Source organism: Periophthalmus magnuspinnatus, chromosome 9 (genome assembly GCF_009829125.3).
Source record: "Periophthalmus magnuspinnatus isolate fPerMag1 chromosome 9, fPerMag1.2.pri, whole genome shotgun sequence".
In the NCBI taxonomy this organism is placed as follows: Eukaryota; Metazoa; Chordata; class Actinopteri; order Gobiiformes; family Gobiidae; genus Periophthalmus; species Periophthalmus magnuspinnatus.
In genome coordinates, this window is record NC_047134.1 from 1293123 (window position 1) to 1317051 (window position 23929).

Genomic DNA, 23929 nt, shown 5'->3' on the forward strand with positions numbered 1-23929 from the left:
GGAGCACTGAAGTCACCTCAGTTAAAACTGCACTAAAGTTCATTCAATCTCAGCTGAGCCACATTTTCAGTTATTTGCTGTTTGTCTAGATTATTGTCAAAAAATGATGTGTTTACTTTATTTTCAAAGAACAGTTTGTTTTGTTCTTGTCTGGTTGTGTCTTATATGAAACAGTGACATTGTGCAGTTTAACACACAGACTTGTTTGAGCTCACATAGTGTCATTTTGGAGGCATTTTGTTTGGCATCTTTTTAATTTTTGCCTTATTGGCTCCTGAAAATAAGTGTTGTTTGATGCGCCTGTACTGAGGTGATGATGTAATGTGTAAGTGGGACGTCACTGAAGGCCCACGGGTCAAATGCACGGCCCGACACTGCAAAAGTGAAAGAAAACAGGCAAGATTTGGGGTTAAATCTTAAAAAATAATAATTGTTTTGGTGAAATGCAATGTCTGCCCTGTTGTGAAGTCGCTAAGAGTTCAGAACATAATCAAAGCTGTTCACGAAACTACAAAACCGATAGAACGAAGCTGTCGGCGTGGTAACCTTACTAAATGTACTTTGATACCAGATGTTAAATTGACTTCTCAGTATAAACATTACGCTGACAAACACTCCATTAGTCGGTTATTACCGTTGGCTTTCTAAAAGTTCAAAACAAAACAAAAGTGTCTCGCTCCAGTCGACACAAAAAGCAAAAAATCTAATGAATAAGACGATAATCTCTGCCACATAAAAACATAACTGAAGATTTATTAAAGCATCCAGCTAACGTGGAAAACCCTCAGAATCCATATTAAGTAAACTCATTACAGTAACAGCCAATATTTCTACCCAAAATGCACTGCAACTCATAACCCAAACTATTTATACGCAAATACAGCCATTTTAGGACAATAGTAAAGATTTAAGCAGCATTCTTCAGTTAAATGTGCGACTAATGAATTCATATCTCGGACAGTCGCGGTTACGGTTACGTTAGCTCTGTAACCAGGGGCGACGCAGAGGGGACGTTAGAGGCGTCGCGGTGCGTTCGGGTTGAGCGGGGGACAGCGGGAGACGGGAGTGTTTACGAGGCTAATCACATTTCTGAGAGCGCTGTTTACGGCTCGCTCCTCCATAAATCTGACTCGTTTCACTTTTACGGCGGCGCAGTAAATGTCCCATGTTTAATTCATCTGCTTTCATTTCAGTTTCGGATCAGAGACGGAGAGGAAGGGAGGGTTTGTGCGCAGGTCTGATCATAATCGGATTACAGGAGGTAAAACTAAATCTGATGCTTTTAAAACTGTTTTAATCAGAAAACGCAGTTGTGTTTTGAGCTTTCTACCGAGTTATAACAGTGTTTCCTCATCAAAAACATGTCTGAAGAGGTTTTAGACGTCCTCCGTGCATGTTTGAGTAATCTAGTGATCTCTCCTGGGCTCTATTTGAACCCTTGTTACAGACAGAAGTAAATACCTCCTCTTTAATCTAATGTTGGAGCAATGTGTTTGTATCCAGGTTCCGTTTTTTTTTTACTTTAAGACACTTTGGTATTTGCTCATCCAAAGCTTAAATCAAACCTAATGTTCAGCGTAAATGTTCGCAGTGGTCGTGTACATCACAGATCGGCAAAATGGCGTCTTGAAAATAGTGGATTAAAGATTAAACTCAACCATGAATCACTCCAAGTACAACTTCAGAGGCTCAAGGAGAAGAAACGACTAGAACATGGAGAAACATCTGAAAAGTCCATTTTGCAGAACAGGTCTGAATGTACGAGATACATTTGTGAACTCAAATTGCCATTCCCTGATGTTGCTCCCTGACACTGTTCCCTGACGTTGCTCTCTGATGGCGTTCCCTGACATCCCTCCCCGATGTCGTTTCCTAATGTCGATCCCTGATGTTGTTCCCTGATGGCATTTCCTGACGCCGTTCCCTGATGTTGCTTCCTGACAGTGTTCCTGGATGTTGCTCCCTGACTTCACTCCCTGATGTCCTTCCCTGATGTTGCTCCCCGATGGTGGTCCCCGATGTCGTTCCCTGATGTCGTTCCTTGATGTCATTCCCTGATAACGTTCCCTGATGTCTTTCCCTGAAAGCGTTCCCTGATGTCGCTCCCTGACTTCAATCCCTGATGTCGTTCCCTGACGTCGTTCCCTGACATCGTTCTAGGACGTAGTTCCCAGATGGCATTCTCTGACATCCTTCCCTGACGTCGTTCCCTGACGGCGTTCCCTGATGGCGTTCCCTGATGTCGTTCCCTGATGCTGTTCCCTGATGGCGTTCCCTGATGGCATTCCCTGACGTCGTTCCCTAATGTCATTCCCTGACTTCGTTCCCTGACATCGTTCTAGGACGTAGTTCCCAGATGGCATTCTCTGACATCCTTCCCTGACGTCGTTCCCTGATGGCGTTCCCTGACGTCGTTCCCTGATGGCGTTCCCTGATGTCGTTCCCTGACGTTGTTCCCTAATGTCTTTCCCTGAAGTCTTTCCCTGAAGTCGTTCCCTGATGTCGTTCCCTGATGTCGTTCCCTAACGGCGTTCCCTGATGTCGTTCCCTAAGAGTCGTTCCCTGATGTCGTTCCCTGACGTCGTTCCCTGATGGCGTTCCCTGATGTCGTTCCCTGATGTCGTTCCCTGACGTCGTTCCCTGATGGCGTTCCCTGACGTCGTTCCCTGACGTCATTCCCTGATGGCGTTCCCTGACATCGTTCCCTGATGGCGTTCCCTGATGGCGTTCCCTAATGTCGCTCCTTGTTCCGCGGCTCTGGGGCATGTGGCTGCGTGTGGCCGAGGGGCTGAAGCTCTGGATTCTTCATTTGAGCACAGAAACGGCCTGACCTTTCTGTTTCTATTACAAAGTAAAGGTTAGGGGAGAAAAGACACACAAAACACTCGCACAAAAGCACACGGCGCACAAAGGACAGCAGAGGTGTGTGCGGGGGACAAGTGTGACACTGCTCGCACAAATGGAGCAAACTCAACACCTCCTGTACCATGATGAGGAGGACCACGGACTCCAGGAGGCGACGAGGAGGAGGAGGAGGAACGGGTTTGGAAACGACAAACTGGAATTATATGATCTGGAAAAACGCAACACAAAAAGCAAGACAGAAATTCACATAATTCTCTGTTAAAAGAGGTGCAGAGGAGAGAAGAGACAGAGAAGGAGAGGAAAGAGACGCGAGAGAGGATGGAGAGACCGCAGGGGGAGAGGGGGATGAGGGAGGAGGAGTAAAGCTCTGTAGACTTCATCATTGTGTCTTAAACAGGTGAAAAACTGACGGATCATTAACCGTTTGTCCAGAGTCACTCCTCACTGACCTGAAGCATCAGAACATCCTGATCACTCACCACGACGAGTTTATAAGCACAACTCACAACTCTCACTGTAAAGCTAACAACAACTAGCATGTAAACAGCATACTTCCTCACTTTTGGACAATAACACACTTTAGATTTCAGTGCAGACAGTCCACAGCAGATTTATTTTTACCACTTTAAATAAATAGAAGTAACACGATGCTAATACGTCTGAAAAACAAAAGCTGTGTCCAGTTTCAGTGTAGCTAGCGCCTCCTTCAGACAGATTTAAGACAGTGATCGATCAGGAGAACGTGTCTGAAGTCAACCAGGACGTTCTCCAGGCGATGGCAGCCCGACAGCAAAGACACAAAAGTAAAAAAGGCGTAAAAAGTTGTGCGGTTGACACAAAACACATCTACACAAAACACATCTACACAAAACACATCTACACAACAGAATCTACAGCAGCACGAAGCCAAACCAGCACCACTCCAGAACAGAACACTCTAGAACAAACACACTCTAGAACAAACACACTCCAGAGCAGAACACTCCAGAACAAACACACTCCAGAACAAACACACTCCAGAACAAACACACTCCAGAACAGAACACTCTAGAACAAACACACTGTAGAACAAACACACTCCAGAACAAACACACTCTAGAACAGAACACTCTAGAACAAACACACTCCAGAACAGAACACTCCAGAACAGAACACTCCAGAAAAGAACACTCTAGAACAGAACACTCCAGAACAAACACATTCCAGAACAGAACACTCCAGAACAAACACACTCCAGAACAGAACACTCCAGAACAAACACACTTCAGAACAAACACACTCCAGAACAGAACACTCCAGAACAAACACACTCCAGGACAGAACACTCCAGAACAAACACACTCCAGAACAAACACACTCCAGAACAGACACACTCTAGAACAGAACATATACATTTTTCCAGCTGAACAAACCACAAACCCCCAGGACAAATTAGTGGGTAAAGAACAAGAGTGTTTTAAGGAGTCAGCTGTTAGAAAAAAGTGCTCTCATTTGAGTCTCTGGAGAGAAGAGAGAGGAGGAGAAAGAAGAGAGGAGGAGGAGAAAGGAGGAGAGGAGGAAGATAAAGAAGAGAGGAGGAGGAGAAAGAAGAGAGGAGGAGGAGAAAGGAGGAGAGGAAGGAGATGAGATAAAGAAAAGCCGAGCGAACTGGAAGTTAGATATTTCCAGTTTATTACAGTGTAAACAAACTGTCCATTTCGCACCAACACAATGGATCCACGTTCAAATATGTGAATCGTGACACATCCACGTGACGCCTGCCTCCCCAGTGGACGCTCAGATGCCCTCCCTCTTCTGTCTGCTCCCGTCTGATAATCTCTGAAAATGTCTGCTGCTCCTTTTGATGCTCCCCACCCTCTCTCCTCCTCGCACCTCCCTCGCACCCCCCACCTGGCCACAGACAAAAGGACCACATGTGGCAACTCTACGGCCACATCATTAGCCACAGCTGCTGCGAGCCCCGATTGGATCAAATCTCCTCCCGATCCGAGGGTTCGTTATTCCAACCCCTGGCCCTCGTGGCACCGCTCATGCACGACACCACCGGCACGTCCAAAGTAAAAGCGTTAAAGGCGATATCGTAGAGGCTTTAGAGCGGGAGCATTATAACGGCGTTTAGCCCACACCAACATGGCCGACCCCTGATTCAACTCTAACGGGATTTAGTTCAAACGGAGTGATTTCTTTTGGCCGGAGACACGGGGATCTCTCTGGATGAAAGCCTCGTCTGATCACTTACACGCACTCACATAGTACGGCTTTCATCCCGTTGTTTCTTTCTTTACTCTATAACCCGCCGTCTGCTCTCTGACAGGCTCAAAATAAAGAGCTACTGTGGATGTTTTCTATCCCAGTGTCCGCCACCTGCCTGTCTCTATGGAGATGTCATCACTTGGCCTGGAACGTTCCACAGTATGGGATTAAATAAATGGTAAATTGTTGCATTTATACAGCGCTTTTCCACCTTCGAGGCGTCCAAAGCGTTTTACGTCAAGGGATCAGTCTCCCGTTCACCCCGGCGACCTGTGGGTCAGTGGATCTGACCGCTCTGCCCATGATGTTTATGTCAAGACGAGCGGAATTCCAACCGCCAACCATCAGATCAGAGGATGAACGCTCTACCAACTGAGCTACTGCCTCCGCATGAAACGGATCTATCTTGGATTTACTCAGTTACGGTTGTTTTTACTGCTCTCGTACTGCGAAAAGGGTCACTTCTCCACAGATCTGACATGTTAACTGTCATCTGCCTGTCTCCATGTATTTATCTAAGTTTAATGCCACACCACGGGACATGTGTCATTAAAAACTAAGTGGAGCAGTTCAAGTATCTCAGGGTCTTGTTCACGAGTGAGGGAAGGATGGAGCGTGACATTGACAGTTGGACCAGCTGGAGGAAGTGTCTAGGGTGAGGGAAGTTTGGGAGTCCCTGCTCAGACTGCTGCCCCCGCGACCCGACCCCAGATAAGCGGAAGAAAATGGATGGATAAAAACTAATAAACCAGTTTTTCAATATTTACAACATATTTTAAAATCATTGCCAGTTACCACAAACTATGTCTCTTTTTAATTTCTTCTTCGGTTAAAAAAAATATCCAAGATGATTGCGTGAGCCTGGATTCAAACGTGATTAAGATACGAGCAAAGCAAAGAAAAACAATCTGTGAACGTGTAAACGGGAGGGAAATATTTAGCAACGTACAGCTGCAGTTTGAGACTCAGTGGTTGGAGAAAGAGGCCAAAAACACCACGGTTGGTCTTTCAGAACTACAGACAGCTCCAGCACCACGGACAGCTCCAGCACCACGGACAGCTCCAGCACCACGGACAGCTCCAGCGCGCGCCTATGGACAAACACTCTGCGCTTTAACACTGACTTTAATGAAATGTTGCCTCGTTAAACTTACACTCTGTTTACCAGCTCGTATAATTACAAACAGAATAAATATTGTACAGACCACAAACTGTAAACAAACTCAACATCAGAGAAACACGTCTGCACAAGTCCCATAATGCAATGGGGTAAAAATGATCCAAAAAAGTGTAGATGTAGCGTAGGAAAACTGGGCTAAAAAAAAATAAAAATAATAATAATAATAATAATAATAATAATAAATAAATAAATAAATAAAAAACAGAATGTGGTAGGTCTTGACTGAAACCAAAAAGGACTGAAGAGGAAGAGGGGAGAGGGAGGAGAGATACAGACATTTTGACTACAGAAAAACTAACAAAGCAGTAAAATGAAATGAAAATGATCCTGACTCTGCTCCGTCCTGATCCGTGTCTGAGTCTGAGAGTCATTCCCACAGACTCTTTGTGCTCCTCATGTGATTCAGCAGCTTGTCTGAAATCTGCTGAGTGACGGAGCGACGGAACGCCGGGACCGTGCCAGATATTTGTTTAGTGTGACCAGTCGAACAGTGTTGTGATGTGAGACCCTGTTAATGAGAACGGAGCAGACGGACAACCCGCCCATTCGGAAATCACACCGGATCACACCGAATCATCACGACTGTGACTGGCACTACAGCGGGAAAATAACAGCGGAATGTCAGACACTCGAAAAGTCATACACTCGGAATGTCATACACTCGGAATGTCATACACTCGGAATGTCATACACTCGGAATGTCATACACTCGGAATGTCATACACTCGGAATGCTATACACTCGGAATATCTTACACTCGGAATGTCATACACTCTGAATATCTTACACTTGAAAAGTCATACACACAAAAAGTAATACACTCGGAAAGTCATACACCCGGAATGTCATACACTCGGAATGTTATACACTTAAAATGTCATACACTAGGAATGTCATACACACAGAACACTATCCACTCAAAAAGTCATACACTCGGAATATCATACACTTGGAATATCTTACACTCGGAATATCTTACACTCGGAAAGTCATACTCGGAATGTCATACACATAGAACCCTATCCACTCAAAAAGTCATACACTCGGAACGTCATGCAGCCGGAATGTCATACACTCAGAATGTCATACACTCGGAAAGTCAGACAATCAGAATGTCATACACTTGGAACATTACACACTTGGAATATCATACACTCAGAATATCTTACACTCGGAATATCTTACACTCGGAACGTCATACACTCAGAATGTCATACACTTGGAACATTATACACTTTGAATGTCATACACTCTGTTTTTTTGTTTAAAAAGTTACATGGTGAGGCTTTAACATCTGAGGACACAGAAAGGAGAGACCAGAGGAGAGTGTGTGATTCATCTGTGCACGTGCAGTAACACCGGGCCTTATATCTGCAGATACAGAGAGATTGTACCAGAGCAGCACAGTGCAACATGCCAACGCAGCCCCCAGGAGTCCCCCGTAACCCCCTCTCACCCCTCTCACCCCCCTCTCACCCCTCTCACCCCCCACTCACCCCTCTCACCCCCCAGAACCTCCAGTCTGTACAACCCGTCAGCACAAATGCACCCGCAGCAAAAGGAGCTCCAGGGAAAAACCAGGAGACAGAACAATTAGAGCAAAGAGCAGACAGGATAATGTGGGCCTCTGCCGTGTGGACGACGCTGTGGAAGTTTATTTCATCGGTCCAAGGTCTGCTGCAGTTTATCCGACGGAGGAATGCAGCGGTGGAACGAGAACATCTGCCACTGTTTTGTACTTTAGCTCCAGTGCTTTTTCAATGGGAGAACTGGTGCTAGCCTCAAACTTTGAAACACCAGGACTGTTCTGGCGACTGACGACCACTCGACTCGCTAACAAATAAACATGTCTTAAATCTAGCATTGTGCACATGAATTATGCTGGACAATAATCTACCAAAAACACAGCGGACCACAACAATTTGACCATGAAATTTTAGTTTTACTTTGTCAAAATGAATCTTGGAGCAGTTAGAGAAATGACTCATCTGACTCTGACTCTTTCAGTGATTATTTAGCTGTTTTAACCAGAACTAAAAGGATTTATGGATGGACTGAACATATTATCAAAATGACCATCTGTGAAACCTTTTTTATCATGGACCCCTCCTGGACCAATGAGGAACTACACGTATGAACAAACAGAAACAGATGAACAGAGAGAAAAAAACAGGACATTCTGAGCGACAGGAAGAGCTGACCTCCTCACGTGCACACCACACATGCACACACTCCTCACATGCACTCTCCTCATGCGCAAACCCCTCACGTGCACTCTCCGCACGTGCACACCCTTCACCTCACGTGCACTCTCCTCACACACACTCTCTTCACGTGCACTCTCCTCACGTGCACACCCCTCACTCTCACACACACTCTCCTCACGTGCACACACCTCACGTGCATTCTCCTCACGTGCACACCCCTCACTCACACACACACACTCTCCTCACATGCACACCACTCACGTACAAACCCCTCACAAACACACTCACACACACATCCCTCACCTCACATGCACTCTCCTCACGTGAACTCTCCTCACGTGCACACCCCTCATTCACACACACACTGCTGTCACGTGCACGCCCCTCTCACACACACACACTCTCCTCATGTGCACTCCCCTCACGTGCACACCCCTCACACACACACACTGCTGTCACGTGCACTCCCCTCACGTGCACACCCCTCACGTGCACGCTCGGCGCAGCCTCCTGATGTGACTCTAAACATCGTTGTAATCAAGCTATTCATTAAGGCAGTAACAAAGGCCATTAGTGGATAATCAACAATCTCCAGACTCAATGGAGAGGAGCTAATAGAAAATTTAATCCAGCCGTGCACAGGAATACGGTGATGGGCGTGCACGTGAGCGATGAGGGGCGTACGCGTGGGTTATGTGTGTGTGTACGTGTGTGCGTGTGCAGAGGGAGGAGGGGCAGGGTGGTGTTGATGTGAGACAAAACAATTAACATGTTATAATTGGATGAGCAGAGAATCGGATGTTTTGGGCGATTACGAAAGAGAAAACAATGGGGACAATGACGGTTTGATCTGACACTGATGTCGACTCAAATGAAAGAATAAAAAACACTGCACTGCTCCCAAACTGCAGACTGGGGATTTGGGCCCTGACTAAACCAAATGATGCTGATAATTATGAAATTGTCCCACTCCTGGAGCAGCAAAGTGTGAAGTTTAAAGAGGAGGTAGTTTAGTTGGATGGGGTTTTAACTGCAAACACACGACATGTTTGGATCACCATGTTACCTTTTATTGTTTTGAAAATGCTACGTTCAGCGCGTAAACTCTAGGGGAATGATCTTGTTGACTCTGGCGCTGTATTTACGGTGAATGGTTTGTATTTGTGTTTTCTGACCACAGCGCTGTAGCTTTAACTCCTTGGACAAAACAGGTAAAGAATTAGAATGAAATGTGAAGGAATGTTGTCATCAAGGTCGTATATTACACAAAATGGACTGTTGTGAGGTTTAAACCATGTTCTAATGCTGTTTTCTCCTCAAAAACACACATTATCCTCCTGAGTCCTGGCGTCCTCATATGTGGACAACACATTTTTGGGTTGTCTAGGCCACAGTGTAAATTATTAGATGAAGAATAACAGCAACAAGAACAGCAACAATGTAAATAAATTATATATATATATATTCATTTTTTAACAGTTTAGAATTTTTAGAATATTTAACTTAAACTTTTTTGTTTTTCTTCCTGCTCCTGTCTCTTCACACGAGACACATTTTTCCAAGAGGCACAATTGTTTTTTCTCATTTTGTTTTTACTCAGGACAAATGTTGCTGTGTTCAGGGTCTTCATAAATAGTTTTTGCAAATCATTATTCAAATGTTTAATCAAAATGAGTCAAAGGTCACATATGAGGACATTTGATTTATATAATTTTTTCTCAGAAACTACATAATGTAAAAAGATAATTCTTTGTATTTAGACTCATCAGGTCCCAGCCAGAACAAATAAGAAAGAAAAATTAATAAAACATCTCATGCAAGAGCTCGGGTCTCAGGAGGTTAAAACAGACGAGAAAACAGCGTACTACGGGCTCTTTAAGTTCTTTAAAGTTCCGAGTCTTAATAAACTCACCGTAAACTCTTAAAACTCCAAACAAACCTTATCTCACTTTTGTTTTCCTTTCGCAAACTATTACCTTAACGCATCTAATGAAAAATAAGCTGCAGTTTTGCTAATCACACCAGGTGAATTCTCTGTCGTCTCATTAGCAGCCCGCGGCGTTTAGCTCGCACACTGTTGTCACGGCGCTAATAAAAGGGTTAGCTAAGTGCAAGACAGCGAGCTACTTTTGGAATAGCTGCGATCCCGACGGGAAACGCCTCAAGCTACTGTACGCTGAAGGTGAGGTCTGTAAGCTCCTCATTATCCAAACATCTGCGCTCGTGTTGATGTTTCAGAGCGAGAAAGAACAAACGTCTCACCGCGGAGTTTTAGCTAAATATCATCAGACTTTGGAATGACGTCACGACATTAGAAAAAGCCCGTAGTTTAGCCCGAGCTGGAGGTCAGAGGTCACAATCCTCAGGTGGAGTAACAAAAACTGAAGAAACATTTGAGCCTCAAGATTAATACAGCAACTTTATGAACTCGATCTCCTTCAAAAAATAACAACTTAACTTAAACTTAACTGGATTTTACACTTGGAAATTTAAAAAAAAATTAAAAAATACTGTTTGTTTAGGCTCTTCCCTCGATCAAGATTATGAAACATGTAGTTCTTTCATCAAAAAACATGTCTGAAGAGGTTTTACATGTCATCCAGGCATGTTTGAGTCATCTAGAGATCTCTCCCGAGCCCTATTCAAACCCTTATTATGGTTAGCTGTGAGATTCTGTACGAGGCTCCGCCCACAAGCCTACATCACCCACACTCCACACAACAATCCTACATAAATATACAAAAACATGACACAACACTGTAAAAGTAAATACCTCCTCTTTAATACCCCACAGAAGTAAATACCTCCTCTTTAATACCCCACAGAAGTAAATACCTCCTCTTTAATACCCCACAGAAGTAAATACTTCCTCTTTAATACCACATAGAAGTAAATACCTCCTCTTTAATACCCCACAGAAGTAAATACCTCCTCTTTAATACCCCACAGAAGTAAATACCTCCTCTTTAATACCCCACAGAAGTAAATACTTCCTCTTTAATACCACATAGAAGTAAATACCTCCTCTTTAATACCCCACAGAAGTAAATACCTCCTCTTTAATACCCCACAGAAGTAAATACTTCCTCTTTAATACCACATAGAAGTAAATACCTCCTCTTTAATACCCCACAGAAGTAAATACCTCCTCTTTAATACCCCACAGAAGTAAATACTTCCTCTTTAATACCCCACAGAAGTAAATACCTCCTCTTTAATATCCCACAGAAGTAAATACCTCCTCTTTAATACCCCACAGAAGTAAATACCTCCTCTTTAATACCCCACAGAAGTAAATACCTCCTCTTTAATACAACATAGAAGTAAATACCTCCTCTTTAATACCCCATAGAAGTAAATACCTCCTCTTTAATACCCCACAGAAGTAAATACCTCCTCTTTAATACCCCACAGAAGTAAATACCTCCTCTTTAATACCCCACAGAAGTAAACACCTCCTCTTTAATACCCCATAGAAGTAAATACTTCCTCTTTAATACCCCACAGAAGTAAATACCTCCTCTTTAATACCCCACAGAAGTAAATACCTCCTCTTTAATATCCCACAGAAGTAAATACCTCCTCTTTAATACCCCACAGAAGTAAATACCTCCTCTTTAATACCCCACAGAAGTAAATACCTCCTCTTTAATACAACACAGAAGTAAATACCTCCTCTTTAATACCCCATAGAAGTAAATACCTCCTCTTTAATACAACATAGAAGTAAATACCTCCTCTTTAATACCCCATAGAAGTAAATACCTCCTCTTTAATACCCCATAGAAGTAAATACCTCCTCTTTAATACCCCACAGAAGTAAATACCTCCTCTTTAATACAACATAGAAGTAAATACCTCCTCTTTAATACTCCACAGAAGTAAATACCTCCTCTTTAATACAACATAGAAGTAAATACCTCCTCTTTAATACCCCATAGAAGTAAATACCTCCTCTTTAATACCCCACAGAAGTAAATACCTCCTCTTTAATACCCCACAGAAGTAAATACCTCCTCTTTAATACCCCACAGAAGTAAACACCTCCTCTTTAATACCCCATAGAAGTAAATACTTCCTCTTTAATACCCCACAGAAGTAAATACCTCCTCTTTAATACCCCACAGAAGTAAATACCTCCTCTTTAATATCCCACAGAAGTAAATACCTCCTCTTTAATACCCCACAGAAGTAAATACCTCCTCTTTAATACCCCACAGAAGTAAATACCTCCTCTTTAATACAACACAGAAGTAAATACCTCCTCTTTAATACCCCATAGAAGTAAATACCTCCTCTTTAATACAACATAGAAGTAAATACCTCCTCTTTAATACCCCATAGAAGTAAATACCTCCTCTTTAATACCCCATAGAAGTAAATACCTCCTCTTTAATACCCCACAGAAGTAAATACCTCCTCTTTAATACCGCATAGAAGTAAATACCTCCTCTTTAATACCCCATAGAAGTAAATACCTCCTCTTTAATACCCCACAGAAGTAAATACCTCCTCTTTAATACCGCATAGAAGTAAATACCTCCTCTTTAATACCCCATAGAAGTAAATACCTCCTCTTTAATACCCCACAGAAGTAAATACCTCCTCTTTAATACAACATAGAAGTAAATACTTCCTCTTTAATACCGCATAGAAGTAAATACCCCCCCCCCTCCCCCCTTAATTACGACAGTTACATCATCCAAAGTCTGACAGCCTCGTCAGCTTTAATTGGCCATATGCTGTTTGTGTGGCCCGCTCGCCGCACCGGGGTTGTGATTACCCCTCTGCCCCCGCTCTGCCCCCTGCTGGCGGGCCGTGGAGCAGACGTGAGGGCGAGGAGGGGGGGCAGGAGCGGTCAGCCCTGTGGACAGTACGCCGGTCCATGTGCGAGGGGATGAGGGGATGAGGAGGGAGGAGCCGCGCCTCAAATCTCGACAGCTTAATTAAAACGATACACACAGCTAATTAAGAGCAGAGACAGAAGTGGGACACGTCTCGCACACGTCCCCACTCTGCTCCGAGGACCGCACTGCGTTACACAGCACGTGACACGTTTGGGTGATTAGAGACTGATTTATTTCATGAGATAAAACCTGTTAAATGATAGTTTTTGTTGTTTTTATTACATTTTAACATCCTCTCCCATCATCCCTCCCCCTACAGGTGGCACCAGGGAAGTACACGGACATAACACAACTTTTACACACAGAAATACAAGTAGTAGGTAGTAAAATAAACATAAATAAATAAATATAAATCAAATGTTTCCATGTTTTTAGTGTCTCTGTGTTGGTCCCATCAGCTCCACAGAACAGACACTAATAATATTTAAAGTCACGCTCCAGATCAGACATTATGTTTGCTCTACTTCAACTATAAACTTGTGTTATTGTACTTTTCACTGTAATAAGTTAAATTAAGTTCATTAATAATCCTCTAGTTTATATAATATTCTATCTCTTAAATGTTTTATTATAATACAGTAATAACCTTTATGATCTTTGTGATTTTTACTTTGTGACTTTGATTTCTGGTCTGGAGTTTGACTTCCTCATTTGAAAGGTCAGAGGTCAATAAGACGTGTCCATAAATCATTATATATATGTACTGTGTATATACTGTAGGTCTGACTCTGTTTTAAAGAGTAAGTTTGACTCTTTAAATGAGAAATATCTTGTTTCAGCTGCTTAAACCTGACAAATGTTGGAGGATTATCTTTGTTCTAATTAAATAAAATGCATTTTTTAGATAAATATGAAATGAGACACAGTTGTTGCTGTAAAAATGGATTCAGTTCGATGTCATATTCAACACCAAACAGACGTCTTATAGGAAATGTATCTCAAGGGACCTTTTGGTGAAATGATAAGTGTTAGTTTTATAGACACTCAGAGGCGATTTGTGAAGAAAAGATGAAAAATGTGTTGAAAATCACACAGCGTTTTAAAGCAAAATGATGACGTCAAAGGGAGAATTCCATCAAAAGTTTGTCACAAGAAACACATTTTTCTGATGCTTCAAAAACAATTGGAACAACATAGAGGTGTTTTCTTATATTTCTATTTGTTGGATCAGATTTTGTTGCTAGGTAAGGATTTTCAACCAGCAAGTGGAATTTGAAACCGAAAAAAAATGGCCAAATAGTGTTTTTTTTGTTTGTGTGTTTGTGTTTTTTATAAAATCTTAAATTTAATTGTCTTTTTAATAGATTCTTTTTGTCAGATAAAGGTTTAATTTGTTTTCACACTTAACAGTTTCGCCTGCTCACTAGCGTCTTCTTCAGAGCGGTCACGTGATGTTGCTGTGCGTCCAGTCAGCTGATGATAGCGCCATCCTCAGTCTGACTTCTTCAGTACAATTTCCCTCTATGAAAACACGCCCGCAGGACTTTAAACCGGGTCGTGGGGGCCTTTTTACTCTCACACACCTGCGATACTGTCTTGAAACTACTTTTTTTCCCCCCGCTCAGCTTCTGCCCTGCTCTTATTTCTACTGAAAAAAAAAACAAAAAAACATTAATTCCTATCAAAAATCTCCCAGAATTCTCTTGGGTGTGTTGAAGGACCCAGGAGCGGTGTCTGTTCTTTAAACAGCAGCACCATCAGGAATCATCTGCAGCTCGAGTCACGGGGGAGAAGAACAGTATAGGCCTAAAGACTCGTCCTTGAGGTGTCCCCTCCAAGACAGAACTGGGACACCTGCACCTCCCCCTTCCCTCTACGCCTCCTCCTCCCCCTCCACCTCCTCCTCCACCACCCTTGGACTCGGACCCATGGAGACCCATTAATAACCCTCTAAGTACGACCGAGCGTCACAGTGAGTATAAGACAGTGATCCGGGAGGAGGTGTTGGATAGTGATAAATTAATATTGCAGTAGTGTTTGTGAAATATGCCCATAATTACATATTTTTGCAATCCTTCAGAAATCCTTCAGCAAGACGGCTCAAACCAGACGGATACGTGCAGCTCTCTGGACGTGAAAGTGATCGGGAAAAGGCAGAATGTCATGAATAATCTCTGAATCTGATCGGCTGAGGCGTCACAACAGCGGAACAAGTCAAAAAAATAAAACTTTAGTTACATCCAGTTGACAAAAAAGCAGATTTCTCTCCACAAATACACAAAGCGTTTACCTTCTGCATGGGTCAAAAAACAGTCAGTCTTAGCCAAGTTATAAAAATCTGACTTTGAATCAAATATTTTGTCACGCAGGTTAAACTGGACTTAAATGCAACACGAAGAAAACCCCCAAAACGTATCAGACTCGGGTGAAAACAACAGGTTTATTCGAACACAGAGCCTGAAAATGAAAAGAACAAATGACAATCCAGCTAAATAAACTGAACAGAGGGAGAACATATAGACCACGCTCAGATCAGTAAATAAACGGCAGGTGTGAGGAAAACAGGGAAGCAGCAAATGAAGGACGGGACAGGCCGGAAAACAGGCAGAACTGTGACTTATTTCAGTATTATTACAACACCGCGCACATCTTTAACCTCTGCAAATGACTCACGTTTCATTCACGGCAAATCCAACATCAACAAGTCTCAAAACTGAACTGAAATGGTTATTTTAAACTGAAACACATTTCAAGGACACGCAAAACTGGATAGATCGGTGCCACTTTAATAATCTGGAGATGAACATTTATACTCAGACCTGCTCCTGTTTTAAATCAGGCATAATCAAACTGTGGCCCGGGGACCAAACACGGCCCTCAGACCAGTTTTTCTTGACTCTGAATCTTCCAGGTGAATTGGCCTGTATTACCTTAAACAGTACTTTTTACTGTATATTTCTGAAAATCTACTTTAACAAGCCTATATTGAATATTTAATGTGTCGCATTGAGGATGTGAGCGTGAATAAAGGTCTAGTGTTTCAGCCTAACTTGTAATAAACACACAGATTTGAAGGTCCTCAATCTGCATCAGCTTCATCTGTGTTTTTATATGTGGCCCTTAATGTGAAAGGTTTGGACACCTCTGTTTTTAAATGGACCTATGGAGTTTTCTGGTTTTGTTTTTGTTTGTTTTGTTCTGTGTTTGTACAGGGCGCTCGTGAAAAACAGAGTGTCTCATCGGGCTCGTCCAGTAGAAATAAAGATAAATTAAATTGGATACAGAAACTAAACATGCACTGCTATAGAAACTGGTCTCAGGGCTCAAACTGAGAACAAATCCACTGTGTATCGATCGGTTGACGTTCGTTCCGTGGCGTGGGCCTGTCCCATTTCAGCGCGGCCTTTGCGGTTCACAGAGGAGCAGCCTTCATAGGTCGGGCCGTTTGGACGGGTGCCGCCGTTTAATTGGGACACAGCAGCTGTCAATCAAACCTGTTGCTAACGCTAGCAGGAGCGACCTCGAGGAAAGAAGTCACCTGATTTGTCTGTAATTAATGTTCATATCTTGATTTACAGTTTGTTTGGTCCTCAATTGGTCAGGTACTTTGGTTGGTCCTCAGTTGGTCAGTTAGTTTGGTTGGTCCTCAGTTGGTCAGTTAGTTCGGTTGGTCCTCAGTTGGTCTGTTAGTTCAGTTGGTCCTCAGTTGGTCTGTTAGTTCAGTTGGTCCTCAGTTGGTCTGTTAGTTCAGTTGGTCCTCAGTTGGTCTGTTAGTTCAGTTGGTCCTCAGTTGGTCTGTTAGTTCAGTTGGTCCTCAGTTGGTCAGTTAGTTCAGTTGGTCATTTAGTTCGGTTGGTCCTCAGTTGGTCTGTTAGTTCGGTTGGTCCTCAGTTGGTCAGTTAGTTTGGTTGGTCCTCAGTTGGTCAGTTAGTTCAGTTGGTCCTCAGTTGGTCATTTAGTTCGGTTGGTCCTCAATTGGTCATTTAGTTTGGTTGGTCCTCAGTTGGTCAGTTAGTTCGGTTGGTCCTCAGTTGGTCATTTAGTTCAGCTGGTCCTCAGTTGGTCATTTAGTTCGGTTGGTCCTCAGTTGGTCATTTAGTTCGGTTGGTCCTCAGTTGGTCATTTAGTTTGGTTGGTCCTCAGTTGGTCTGTTAGTTCGGTTGGTCTTCAGTTGGTCTGTTAGTTCGGTTGGTCTTCAGTTGGTCTGTTAGTTCAGTTGGTCCTCAGTTGGTCTGTTAGTTCAGTTGGTCCTCAGTTGGTCTGTTAGTTCAGTTGGTCCTCAGTTGGTCTGTTAGTTCAGTTGGTCCTCAGTTGGTCTGTTAGTTCAGTTGATCCTCAGTTGGTCAGTTAGTTAGGTTGGTCCTCATTTGGTCTGTTAGTTCGGTTGGTCCTCAGTTGGTCATTTAGTTCAGTTGGTCCTCAGTTGATCATTTAGTTCGGTTGGTCCTCAGTTGGTCATTTAGTTCGGTTGGTCCTCAGTTGGTCATTTAGGTCGGTTGGTCCTCAGTTGGTCAGTTAGTTCGGTTGGTCCACGCTGTATTCCGTATCCGTCCTCTTATGGCCTCTCCCCCTTCCGAGGGCGTACATTTATAACCCTCGAGCTCAGAACATCCTGGCACTTCACATGATCCATGGAGCCTTTTCTCATGTCTCGCTTCAGCTGCTTCTATGTTCTGCACAAATCAGCAAAGCACTTTTAAAAAACACAAGTACTGCACATTTTAACAAGTCAAAAATAGTGAAAAAGGTTGTTTTTGTGCAGCGTAAGCCGAAGTGAAGGGGCGGGCTTATGCGGCGGAGGTGTACAGGTAACAAGGCTAATAAAAACATACATAGGGTTTTATGTAACTCTCTCATTTTATTAATATATTACAAGCTCATCATTGACCACATTTAAAGCTACAGTATGGAACTTTCTAGATCAGAGGTGTCAAAGTCAAATCCACACTGGGCCAAAATTAAAAACTGTGCCAAATTCTTGGGCCAAACTCAATATTTATTGAAAAATTGCCTGTCCCTGCTGTGTGATGTTTAACCTTTTCATACGGAAACAAACTTTAAGATCAGATCAGATCTGCCTTTATTAGTCCCACAGTGGGGAAATTCCAGTATTGCACCGCACAGTTAAAGAACAGAAGGAAAATGATACATGCAATAAAACAAAAATAATAGATAAATAGCTTAAAATAATTTTAAAAATAGACTTAAAAAATAAACCAAAAATAGAGTCTAATGTAACATCTCCGTAAAGTGACTTGAGTATTTCATTTAGTTTTGCTTAAACACGAAATCTGAAACAACTCAAGATACAAAGATATGAGAAATTAAATTTGAAATAAAAGACACATCAGAAGTATTCATTTCTTATTTAATTAAATAAAATTAATTATGTCTCTTTTTGTAGTAATTAATTTGGCCGAGGTGACTGTTAGCTTGTTTGCTAATGAGTGCTAACAGAAGAGGAGGGGCGCTGCTAGTGGTGCATGTGCTATGTACCAGCAGGTCAGTTCTAATGCACATTTGAAATGATCTCACAGGCCAAAACATAATTACACCGTGGGCCAGATTTGGCCCCTGGGCCTGAGTTTGGCATATGTGCTCTAGAGGTCACACATACGCTTCAGTGGAAATAAAAAGTTCAAACCACACTTAAGAACATTCTCAGTGAGGATATGTTTTATGTTTCATACTGTGGAAGATTATCGCCAAGGGAACAGCGTTTCCATGGAAACAAGCAAGAGCAGGCCAAATAAGAGTCAGGTCTGTGGAGACGTGAGCCACTCAGAGCAAAGATGCATGTTTTTATAGATGTTTTAGTGCAATAAACACAATGAAAAAATATAAATAAATAAAAAAAAAAAAAATCTAGTCTGTTTTGTTTTACCTAAAAAGTTACATATTGTGGTTTTAAGATGTTACTAGTTGTACCTCACAAAGCCTATGTTATGGTTGAAGGGGGAACAGTGGCTTAGTGTCACGCGCACTCAACCACCAACCCAAAGGTCAGAGGGTTAATTCCCCTCATAATGCTGCATACTGTTGTTGTGTCCTTAGGCAAGACACTTCACAGACTGGGACCGTCACTCCCGTCGGTTTGCCCCAAGGCAGCTACGGCTACAACAGGAGCCTCACACCGTCAAGTCTGGAGCGAGGCGTTTTCGGATGTCCAGTTTTTTGTTTTTTTAAGTTCCCACGCACGAGAGGAGGAGCCAGATGTACTGAACAAACTGTAGCTCACACACACACACACACACACATACACACACACACAGGCGCGCGACGTTAGCTAGCTAGCCCAGGTGCAGGCGCTTCACAGTGATCTATTAGCGACGCGCTCTCATGTCAACACTCAGAGCAGAGAGAGAGACGGCCCAGAGGAGGAGATGGATGAGGCGAGCGAGAAATCTGCAGAGAAAAGAGGTATTTCCACGGCAACGCAGGAGGAGGGCGAGGAGAGATGGAGAGCCTGGTGATTATTGTGGAGTATGTGCTGGTGGGATAAGGGTTGCAGCAGGTACATGTTTTTTTCCTACAATTTTCAGCTAATTTCCTGCTACAGTCCAGAAATAAACAGTACTGAACATTAGGATTTGCAAGTCTCTTTGTTGGGTTTTCAGCGAGTCTGAAATAAGCAAATAATAAAAAAAAAATAAAAAAAAATAGAGTCATTGTTAGTTTCTGGTTTCATTAACTATAGTGTTTCACTTTCTCATTAAATCCTAGATAGGTTTCATGCCGGCCGTGTTACATGAAAATTGGATCAACAACAACTCGTTAACTAGTATTCAGTGGAAATAGTTTTCTGCTAAAAAGTTGTGACAAAACAAAAAGTGTTGGAGATTTTCTAATTCTGAATGGCACGTGGTTGGGGGTGTGGTCTCAAGACTAAACTTTTTCCCTCTTTTAAGTCATTTCTTGGATGATTTTGTGCATTTTTAAAGGCCCCATATTACACTGTTTAAAGGCCCCATATTACACTGTTTAAAGGCCCATATTACACTGTTTAAAGGCCCATATTACACTGTTTAAAGGCCCATATTACACTGTTTAAAGGCCCATATTACACTGTTTAAAGGGCCCATATTACACTGTTTAAAGGGCCCATATTACACTGTTTAAAGGGCCCATATTACACTGTTTAAAGGCCCATATTACACTGTTTAAAGGCCCATATTACACTGTTTAAAGGGCCCATATTACACTGTTTAAAGAGGCCATATTACACTGTTTAAAGGGCCCATATTACACTGTTTAAAGGCCCATATTACACTGTTTAAAGGCCCATATTACACTGTTTAAAGGCCCATATTACACTGTTTAAAGGCCCATATTACACTGTTTAAAGGCCCATATTACACTGTTTAAAGGGCCCATATTACACTGTTTAAAGGGCCCATATTACACTGTTTAAAGGGCCCATATTACACTGTTTAAAGGCCCATATTACACTGTTTAAAGGGCCCATATTACACTGTTTAAAGGCCCATATTACACTGTTTAAAGGCCCATATTACACTGTTTAAAGACCCATATTACACTGTTTAAAGGCCCATATTACACTGTTTAAAGGGCCCATATTACACTGTTTAAAGGCCCATATTACACTGTTTAAAGGCCCATATTACACTGTTTAAAGGGCCCATATTACACTGTTTAAAGGCCCATATTACACTGTTTAAAGGGCCCATATTACACTGTTTAAAGGCCCATATTACACTGTTTAAAGGGCCCATATTACACTGTTTAAAGGGCCATATTACACTGTTTAAGGGCCCATATTACACTGTTTAAAGGCCCGTATTACACTGTTTAAAGGCCCGTATTACACTGTTTAAAGGGCCCATATTACACTGTTTAAAGGCCCATATTACACTGTTTAAAGGCCCATATTACACTGTTTAAAGGCCCATATTACACTGTTTAAAGGGCCCATATTACACTGTTTAAAGGGCCCATATTACACTGTTTAAAGGGCCCATGTTACACTGTTTAAAGGGCCCATATTACACTGTTTAAAGGCCCATATTACACTGTTTAAAGGGCCATATTACACTGTTTAAGGGCCCGTATTACACTGTTTAAAGGCCCGTATTACACTGTTTAAAGGCCCGTATTACACTGTTTAAAGGCCCATATTACACTGTTTAAAGGCCCATATTACACTGTTTAAAGGGCCCATATTACACTGTTTAAAGGGCCCATATTACACTGTTTAAAGGCCCATATTACACTGTTTAAAGGCCCATATTACACTGTTTAAAGGGCCCATGTTACACTGTTTAAAGGGCCCATATTACACTGTTTAAAGGCCCATATTACACTGTTTAAAGGGCCATATTACACTGTTTAAGGGCCCGTATTACACTGTTTAAAGGCCCGTATTACACTGTTTAAAGGCCCGTATTACACTGTTTAAAGGCCCATATTACACTGTTTAAAGGCCCATATTACACTGTTTAAAGGGCCCATATTACACTGTTTAAAGGGCCCATATTACACTGTTTAAAGGCCCATATTACACTGTTTAAAGGCCCATATTACACTGTTTAAAGGGCCATATTACACTGTTTAAAGGCCCATATTACACTGTTTAAAGGCCCATATTACACTGTTTAAAGGCCCATATTACACTGTTAAAGGTAAACGCTAACCTGAAAACTACCATTTCATGACATCATCGGGTGGAACGTCGCATTTTGAGCTTTGTAGATGTTACAGACTAATAATAAAGTGTGACTCAAACATGTGTGAATGAAAAAAAAACACAACTCCAGGTCTGTTTTTGAAGAGGTAACAGCGTTAGAACATGGATTAAAGCTGCAAGAGTCACTTTTACATAATATAGGACCATTGGGAACAGCTAATAGTCGAGCCACAGTGGAGCGTCACTCCATGTTTTGACCTGGTGTTACCGCAGAAAAGTAAACAAATTATTCTGTTATGATATTATAATACATCAGGCAGCACCATACACTGTTTGTATAAATTGAAATAGCTAACCTGCTAGCCACTACAATACAAAAAGGAAGTGATCCGGTTCCATCGACTGTTGAAAAACTGTTGCCCCTCTCTCCGTCATTCTAGTCTTAAATGTTCGTATTAACCCTCTACATGATCCTGGGGTTTTTATTTCACTATTGTGTCTGTAAATCAAAATATGAACATTAATAACAGACAAATCAGGTCCTTCTTTCCCCGAGGTCGCTCCTGCTAGCGTTAGCAACAGGTTTGATTGACAGCGTTGCTAAGCTTTGTTCTGGATTGGCTCTTTCGTTGCTATGACACTCACAGTTAAAAGTCAGATGAGCCGCTTTAACTGCTCTGGCCTCGACGAGCTTCATTTGGAGCTGAAGCTGTGGGTGACGTCACGCTCACTCAGTCACGTCTTTAAACAGTCTATGAGCGACGTTAGCATCACTTTAGCATGAAACCTGCAGCTGCTGTTAGCATTCAGGGCTATTTATATAAAATAAGTGTGTTCGTGTCTGTATTTGGTACAATATCTATCGTAAAGACTTTGTTTACTCGCCGTTGAACAGAGTGTTAGAGCAGATAGATAAAGACAGATACTACACAGATTGATATTAAAATGAGGAGGAGTAGTTCCAGTCTTCCGTTAGCCAAGCGTATTAATCGCACAGCCGTCACTTTATTGTTCATTTTTCAACCGCTGATTCATTTTGGTCGTGATGCAAACAGTCGAACGGAGGCTCAAGTAACGACTGTAAAGATGAAACCTGGGACCACAACATAAAATTACTTTCACTACGAAACATCTCTGCAAGCCCCGCCCCTTCTGAGCGTGCAGATCAATGACGTCTGCAAGCCCCGCCCCTTCTGAGCGTGCGGATCAATGACGTCTACAAGCCCCGTGAGCTCAGTTCCAGGTCAGTGTAGGACATGTGTGAACTGATGATTTATTCCAGGGGGCGCTGATGGATCAGATCACCGCTCAGCCCCGGGGCCGCTAACCTCTTTAGCATCTTTAATGGACTCTCCAGATGTGTGTGTGAGTGAGTGTGTGTGTGTGTGTGTGTGTGTGTGTGTGTGAGTGTGAGTGAGAAGAAAAGAGAGGGAAGAGGAGAAGACGACATAAAACATGGGTAGAATTTATTGATATTGGATTATAAAACTGAACCGTGAATTAAACCGGGAACGCCGCATTTCCTCCGTGGTCCCGCCTCCTGTCACCTGTCAGTCCCTGTCAGCCAATCCCAGCTCACTAACTCAAGTCTTACTTTCGTCAATGACAATATTTCATCATAGTTTTAATCCATTTGATATTTTTTTGCAGATTAAAACTACATAAAAACAAATAAAAAATGAATCTTAATGACTAAAACAAAACAAAATTATGTACGTTTTTATCGACTAAAGCGATGACTTAAAGCTGTTGTCCGTAAATGTGTTTGATTTCTTTATTTTCCCCGAGATATCCGATGTGAAACCTACTGTCCTCACCTTCACCTGGCTCCTCCCCCTCTACCTTCACCTGGCTCCTCCCCCTCTACCTTCACCTGGCTCCTCCCCCTCCTCTCACCTGTCCTGTGTTCAGTCTCACCTGTGCTCTCTGCTCT

At 42.4% G+C, this 23929-nt stretch overlaps 1 protein-coding gene across 1 annotated transcript in view; it reads right to left on the bottom strand.

Moving 5' to 3' along the window:
• The window catches only part of unc5ca (unc-5 netrin receptor Ca), a 397363-nt gene that overhangs the window by 67773 nt on the left and 305661 nt on the right, over positions 1-23929 (bottom strand). The gene's annotated exons all lie outside the window — the stretch shown is intronic.